The 8724-nt window shown below is 39.1% G+C and overlaps 1 pseudogene; it reads right to left on the reverse strand.

The window, feature by feature from the left end:
- Window positions 1–848: 848 nt before the first annotated feature.
- LOC102827395 lies at window positions 849–1221 on the reverse strand (annotated as a pseudogene).
- Window positions 1222–8724: the final 7503 nt, after the last annotated feature.

Raw genomic sequence — 8724 nt, forward strand, 5'->3', positions numbered from 1 at the left:
ACAACAACAACAACATAGTTCAGTTGAGATCTCACCAGGTCTTCTTGATAGTGGTACCAAGTTCTTACTGAGTAGAACCATCTCAGTGTAGGTAGAAAAAGAGATGATAACTTTCCAGGTCCTTGGAAACCTTGTTTTCCAGTCTATAGGCTTAGAGATTTGGTTGTCCACAGTGGACTTATATAACTGTCAAGGTAGACAGAGTTCCCCAGAGTGAACTTGGTTGAGTGATGTTAGCCTGAATTTTCACCTTAATAAGTACTCAAGAAACCAGTTTCTGCATTTGGGGGGCCATTAACTCAGAATTTACAATAAGCCCTTAAATTTGTTAGTCTTTCTTATTCAAGGTCTCAAGCATCCGGAGAGGCAATCCTCGGAAATGGTAATAAATAATTCCTGGCCTCGTTCCCTGTAAGGAAGAGGGTAGACTGAACACAAACAGAGGAAGCTGCTTGGGTCTACAGCCTATGGTGCTTCAACCCAGGCAAACTAAAATCTTAAGACCCTTTCCTTGCTTATCCTCAGATATATCTAAGCTCCCAATGTGGAGGATTTCTCATTTAGGAGTTTAAATTTATTTCAGGTTAAACCATACCTTTCATATAATAGAGGGACAGTAGTTCTTCAGTGATAGAATTCTCACCTTCCATGTGGAGTGCCTGGGTTCGATTCCCAGTTAATGCACTTCAGGGACAGCCAGCACCCACTTGTCAGTGAGACTTGCATGTTGCTATAATACTGAACAGATGCAGACCAGAAAGGTAGGTCTGGTGAACTATTTTCAAAAACCAGACAATGCAAAAATTTTTTTCATTGATGCATTTTATTTGTTTATGTGTATTGCATTCCTAGAAAAATAATCCCAGGATTTTCCCTTCTGTGCATTTTTGTCTTGCTTCTTCATGGTACCAGCTTGGGTCTTCAGTACAATGAAACCAAGCTGACGGGACAGGAGTAAATTGTTCTGCCGCTTTTCTAGGTCTTTGAGTTGCATGTCAAATCTAGGGCTGATCACTTCATGATTGTTTAACCTGCCTGTGGGGTTCACAATTTTCCCAGCTCTGTGATCATCGATGATTTCCAATTCACTAAAGTAACCATGCTTCACCATCACTGTTAGAAACCAGTCGAGCATAGCCTGATAAGAACCTAGTGTTTACCTTTCTTCTCAGCATTATTGATATTCTTAATAACATTGGCCAGGATGTTCATGTGCACCATTATGACGGCATGAAAAGATGGGAAAACACCAATGCAAAAAGCTTATGCAAAATTGTTCAATTCCATCGTCCGTGGAGTTGCCATGAGTTAGGTACTAACTCAACAGCAACAACAACACAAAATAGATTTTCAAATGTTTGTTTAAAAAATTTATGAATGAATGAATAAAGAAGTTCAGAAATGGATGTGACCCCTATTGTGAATGGGATGGGTCCATAGAATAAGCACTGGACTTCAAACCACAAGACCAGCGGTTTGAGCCCACCAGCTGCTCTGCAGGAAAAGATGAGGCTTTCTGCTCTCACAATGTTTTAAAGCCTCAGAAGTCCCATACAGAACCACTATGAGTCAGAACTAACTCTATGGCACTTAACAACAACAGCAGCAATGTTGTTACAAGTGGATGGCAAGTCTGGGCTCACCAGGGTGACTTTAAGAAATTAACTAATTATTTCCAGAAATGTACTGAGGTGCTGGACACTGTGGATACAGTGGTGAGCAAGGCAAGCTCAGTCCCTGCCCTAACAGAACTTAAAGTCTAGCTGAGTGTGCAGATAAGTACAATAACATGTGCCAAGTGCTACCTTGGGAAAGGGAACTGTAGAGGGTGATCTATCTGGGAACACTTGAAGGAGGAAACTTAACCCAGATGTGAGGCCCAGGCTTATCTAGGGTTCCTTGGAGGTCAACACGATGCCTCAGTTGAAACTTAAAGGATCAATGAGTTCACCAGGTGTCAGGAGGGGAAGAAAGGTTAAAGGAAAGTGTTTTCAGGCAAATCCAAAAGCATGTCAAAAGATACAAGATGAAAGAGAGGCTGGTGCTTTGTAAGAAGAGAGGAGCAGTCTGCTATGGGTCTACTGCCAGAGGTTCTGATTTAATTGGTCTGGGATGGAGCCCAGCCTTGAGTTTGTTTTAGAAGCTTTCCAGGTGACTTTAATATGCAGCCAGGGTTGAGAGCCACTGGACCAGAACATAGGATGAAAGTGAGGGAGTGGTGAGATTGGCGATGTAAGCTCAGCCATCTCACAGAGGACCTGGAGGGCCAGATTAAGAAGCTGCAGTTTTCTTCTCTGTGCAGTGAGCTATTTAAATATTGAAGCAGAGAAAGAACGGCATGATTAGACTTGCACTTTTAGAACCTTCTTGTTGTGGGTTATGGATTAGAGGGTGCAGAAGTAGAAGTAAGAAAACCAGTTTGGAGGCTGTTGCAATGATTCAGGCAAAAGATAATCACAGGCTGAACTAGGCTAGGGCAGCAGGAATGGAGAGAAGATAATTCCAGAGATATTTAGAAAGTTGAACTGATAAGACTTTATGAAAGATGGACTGTGGGAGGGAAACATCAAGAGCCAATTTTGTTTAGACAGTTGGGTAGATGGAGTGTCATTCACTGAGATAGGGATCATCAGAAGGCAGCCACTAGAAGGAGGAGAAGAGACCATGTTGTCAGAGTGTAGGTGAAAACATCAGTCCTGGACATGTTAAGTTTGGGTGTTGGTGGGACATTCACATGAGACAAGTTTAGTCCTCAGCGGAAACATCAGGGTTGAAGACAGATTTAGAAGTAATCAGAAAAGGAGGGCAGGGGATGAGATCACCTAAGGAAGAGTATGGAGTGAGTTAAGGACAATAAATTTACAGACCCCTCTAAGAGTCCTGGTGTGTCACTGTGGGTTAATGCGCTGGACTGACTGCAAAGTCATTCAAGCTCACCAGCCACTTCTAGGAAATCCTATACAGGAATGCTATGAATTGGAACTTGATGGCACTTAACAACAAGTTGTCCTCACTCTCTTGGTAGGTAGGCCTAAAACTATTAAGGTTAATTAGACAAAGCAGTGAAGTGACTTGTCTTAACTAGTCCTTCTCAGGTATGTGAGTTGGCTTACTTAGCCAATGTGAGCCCCTGCTACTGGCTTACATTTGGCGGCAGCTGTCAGTGCAATTGGATGGAGCTGATTTTCAGTGAGATGCGGCTAGCAGTTATGTCTTGCACCTATGAAGCTTGGCTGCGGGAGCTGTTCCAGATTCCATGGCTCTGTTTAAAGGTTTCTAAATACAGTGGTAGTTATGTGTCAGACATCTAAAGCATTTTTGAAGAAAGTAAGCCTGAATCATCCGAGAAAGGAAATGTTTGACAATGAATTCAACACAAAGGTGGTAAGGAGAATCCGCTGTGGAGACAAAGATGGGCAGACAGCTAGTAGTGCTTTTATTCTTAGTTCTGTGCAATTGTGATTGTATTTTTGGTTTTCGGTGTGCCTGGAACCAAGTGCCCCGCTATGTCCTCAGATTCCAGAATCAACCTCTGTCGTATTGTAAATAACAACTACAAAGTACTTTTGCATTAAGCAATTTCTTTTATTCCTAACTACAAGCCTATAAAATAAGTAAGGCAGGTGTTAACCCATTTTAAAGACGAGGAAACCAGGACTGGATTTCATTAACTTGCTCAAATTTGCAGAAAATGAAAATGGAACTAAGAATCTATCCTGGTTTTTCACTCCAAATTCTCCAAACTCACTCAATTTGGAGAAGTAACTTCTTTTTAAAAAAGAAGTCAGTACCACAACTCTGGGACTGTCTTCTTTTTAAAACCCACTTCAGGGACAAGCTACAAAGATGTGAAGAGTATTTAGAAAGAAGCTTAGCAGACACCCCTGTGATTTCTGTGTTTGTGGTGTGTTTGTTTGTTTGTTTGCTTCCTCTGCTCTTAATCTTATCCTAGCATAAAGCACACAGTTCCATCAATGCCAAAATAGTTGAAGAAAGTTGTCTGTAGGAAGCAGAGTTCAGGAAACCTGATTCCAAATGAATTATAAATCCATCGACTGGAAGCAATGACATGGACCATCTACTTTAATACCTAATTACAAGTAGAACAAAGTGAGATCCTGTGAGTAATGTAACTTTCTCATACTCACATAGCCAACTGTGGCAAAACAGAGACGCGAACACTTAACTTACATTGATATTGCAGTGTGGAAAGAATCTTAGACAGAAAACATTAAAACAAACAAACAGACAACCAAAACCAACAACAAAATATGGGGGAGCAAACATTTGACCTAAAAGGAACAGGACACATTCAGCTACGCTGTTCCTTTCTCTTTTGCATGGGTTGTGCTATGGCTCGGAAAATTTATTTAAAAAAAAAATTGTTACAGTACTCTCTTTCTCTCTCTCTCTTTTTTTATTTATTTACTAAAGTCATGTGAGAAGGTAGGTGGAAGTGCCCAGAAAAGAGAGTGGGTGGAACTGGGAAATTGCTCTGTAAGATGTAGGTTGGTGACAATGGGATTTTTGATCCACCAGGATATTATTCACTAGTCACTAGAATTAATCGTAATAACAGCTTACATTTGCATAGTCTATTCTAATTTACAAAGGGCTTTAATGACATTATCTCATTTGATCCCCCCAACAACCCTGTGAGGTAGACAAGGCAGGTATAATTACCCCACTTTTATGGGTAAGAAAGATGAGACTTGAGAAGTTAAATGTCTTGACCAAGTACACTCAGTGATTAAACTGAACCTGAACTAGAAACAAGATCTTAATCAGAAAGCTTAAACGTTGCAAAGGACCTTGAGATAAGGACTTGAACCCTAGCAAGGTTGCCTCCAGAGCCTGTGCTTTTAACCATCATGTTCTACAAACATTTGTTGAGTGTGTCTTGTTTTCTTAGTGCCTTGGCCATTACAAATATCCATATGCTCTGGCCAGGACAGGTACTCATTAGTGGAGAAATGCTTGGTACAGGGTTCCAGAAACTTCTTCATACCTCAGCAAGCCATTTGACCAAATATGAAATATGCAAGCCTATGGCCTAATCCCAGAGTCCTCACAAACACTAATTACAGGGAAGATGTTCCAAAAGCAGACTGACTCACAGCCTAGAGAGAAACATTTCAATCCTCTGAGCCTTCAGGTTTAGAACTCAGGGTTCATGAAGATCTGGTGTAGTGCATGTCCAGCCTGGGTCTAATTAGAAATAAGAAAGACGATCTTTTTTCCCCCCGAAGAGTTTCTTGTGTTGCACTCTGCCTTGTCCAGTTAGCATTTCTTCTTAAAAACTGGTAGCACCTGTTGAAAATCACCCTGTCCCAATAGAGTCAGTTACAAAGCATACAAGGACTCTTTGGGACCAGAGCCCTAGAACTGGCTGCTCCTTAAATAGCACCTGTAAAAAGGGAGGTGGGTCAGCAACACATACTGGGTTTCCTTGGTAATTACAAATCAGCGAATCTAAATAATGCATCTCTGTTGGAGGGGGGAAAGGCAGAGAATAGTTACTATTAAATAGGTATAAATATTAATATAATCTGACAAACACTGAAGAGTTCCTTCAGAAATGAATTTGTCCTTCAATAGATAAATGAAGAAATATAGTATGGAGCATTCATACAATGGAAAAATATTTAGCAATGAAAAGAGCTATCAAACTTCGAAATGACATAATTAGGAACTCAAATGCATATAGAGTGAAAGAAGAAACAGCTGAAAAAACTGCATATTGTATGATTCCAACTAAATGACGTTATAGAAGAAGCAAAACTACAGAGATAGTAAAATGACTGGTAGTTCCCAGGAGCTCAGGAAGAGGGAAAAAAGGAAAATAGTTGAAGCAGTGGCACTTTATGGGCAATGAGACCATTTTACATGATACTGTAAAGGTAAATGAAATTATACATTTGTAAAAAGTCTCACAGAACTATACAATACAAAAAGTGAACCCCAATGTAAATTGCACACTTTGTTGTTTTTAAGTGCTAACCATTGAATCAATTCCAATAGAGACTCTGTATAGGGTTTCTGAATCTGGAAATCTTTGAGATTGGTTACAATTGATGATCTAATATTGATAAATGATTATTGAATAAAGCTACATTCTTTAATTCATAATAATGTATCAATATTGGATCATCAATTATAACAAATGTACCACACTAAGGCAAGATGTTATTGATGTAGAACCACTTTACAGGTGAAAGAGGAGGCACCCAGGCACTCTCTGTACTTTCTGTACATTTTTTTTCTGTGAACCTAAAACTTTTCTAAAGAAATTAAATTAGTAAAAAAAAATGTAAACACTAATTTGTATTAAGAGTTGTTTACAACTTTCTTCTTTTTATCTTCTTCCTTCCCTGTTCTTTCTCCCAGTCTGTGACTGACATGTCTTCCCATTTTGTCTGTTAGATGATATTGAATAAGAATCCAGACTGAGTTTTTCTGACTCTATTTATAGACGACAGATGTACTGCTTTAGCCATTACAGGAGCCAATATATTACACGCTGTAGGCTAAGCACTGGACTGCTAACCACAAGGTTGGCAGTTCCAACCCAACAGCCACTCCTTGGAAACCCTATACAGGGTTGCTGTGAGTCTGGACCAAATCCACAGAACAACAACAAAATTGATAGAAAGTGCATTTGTTCTCAAGTGTTCCTGTCCTACCTACTTCCCATTATACAAGAGGCTCTTTGAACAACATATCCTTTCCTATGTTCTTTTTAAAATTGAAAATATTTTTTCTGATTACAAAGGCAGCACATGCAAGCTAAAGGTTCCAGAGAGTGTATATATATATATACAGTCATGTGCCACATAATGTCCCTTCAGGCAACATCTAACTTCATGTACATCCATGGCCCCAACCCTTATAAAACCTATTATAAATTCCAGGTACATACAATGGTTGGTAGCAACAAACAAGCACTGTTTTGCTATAGGTACACCAACACATTATTATTACTATGTTATTATGTTGTTGTTACTAAGTGCCATTCAGTACGTTTCAGCTCATAGCAACCTTGTATAGGGTTTCCTGGGAGTAACTGATAGGTTTGAACAGCCAACCCTGCGGTTAGCAGTCAGGCACTTATCCTACAGTGCCACAACAGAAATATTAAGATATTTTAATATATATGTAAATGTTTCTATAATGCCTTTTTATGTATAGAAAGATACACTTATGCTAACACAAACATTTTACTAACTGACATTTGATGCAGTTGTTTGTTATTAAGTGTTATCGAGTTCTGACTCATAGCAACCCTGTATAGCATTTCTAAGGAGAGGATAGTGGGTTTGAATTACCAGTCTTATGGTTAGCAGTTCAGTGCTTATCCTACAGTGCCATACCAGGACTTCTAACTAGCCATAGCTTACTGTTTCAATTTAGGTACAAATTTGATTGAAGACAGACTTAAGAACAAAACTCATTCATAGTCTGGAAACTGTCTGTGTATAATTTCAGAGAACATATCATGGATGCCAACCAACGCATGACTATATAGCTAAAAAATGTAAAAGTGTCTCTTAATCTTTCATCAGAGAGGATAATAACTGTTAATGGTTTTGTGTCTTTTTCAGTTTGGAGACTGTTGTAATGATACATGGGAAAATGTAAGAGCATTTATAGTAGTATGGAAAGGAAAGCAAACACAAGAAATGTGTCAATGATATTTGGGAGGAGAAGAAGGTGAAAAAAAAATTTAGTCCCAGTATGCAAGCCTGGATAACTGGGCATATGAAGTTTCATAGACTAACCTAGGGAACTCAAGAGGAAGAACAGAACTAGGCGATGTTTAGTCTGTTAGGCCTGAGGTCATGGTGTATCAATTATTATCATTATTCTAGGAGCTACAGTTACAAATGACTGAAAAATCTATTTACCACACAGACAACTGTTCAGTATTCCAAACTTAGATCACCTCAGTATTTCAACAGAAGTTAGAAGCTTGGAGGAAGAGGAAAAATTCAAATGAAGAACAGACTAAGCCATCTATCTGAGGAACTAAAAGTTTTCAAACTTCACCTCCAACCAACTGCTTGAAATGCTTTAACTCTGGGATCCACATTTTTAATAAACTCAGTCATAACCTCTCCAGGGGTTAAACACTCTCTAGTTCATGCAAAATCAACTTCAACAATATAAGAGTTGAGAACTATAACTTGAGTCAAACATACATCTAAAGGATAAGGTAAGATGTTGCTAAAACTCTAAATAAATAAATCGCTATACATACATCCATGTGTACATACCAGACCTACTAGTCTGATTGGTGGAAGAATCTGGCCCTTAGTTATCCTTTAGCCCTTTAAGCCATCCTGGGCTCAACTTGCAGCCAATGATTAGACAGTCTGTTAGCGTGAACAATAACACCAGGGAAGCACTGCTCCCTATAACAATCAACCATAAGAGATCAAAAGGCATCATTTCCCCAGGAATAAAGGCAGGAAGGGATAGAAAAGAAGGATGAACAGAAGCAATCAACACAGGGAGGAAGAGGAAAAAGTGCTGTTACATTGTTGGCATTGCAATCAATATCACAAAACAAAATGTGTATGAGTTGCTGAATGGAAAACTGATTTGCTCTATAAACTTTCACCCAAATCACAATAATTTTTTTTAATGGCAAAGAACAAGGCACCAGGAATTGATGGAATAAAAATTGAAATCTTTCAAGAAAGTGAGGTGGCACAGGAGGCCCTC

This window comes from Chrysochloris asiatica, unplaced genomic scaffold (assembly GCF_000296735.1).
Source record: "Chrysochloris asiatica unplaced genomic scaffold, ChrAsi1.0 scaffold00048, whole genome shotgun sequence".
Lineage (NCBI taxonomy): Eukaryota > Metazoa > Chordata > Mammalia > Afrosoricida > Chrysochloridae > Chrysochloris > Chrysochloris asiatica.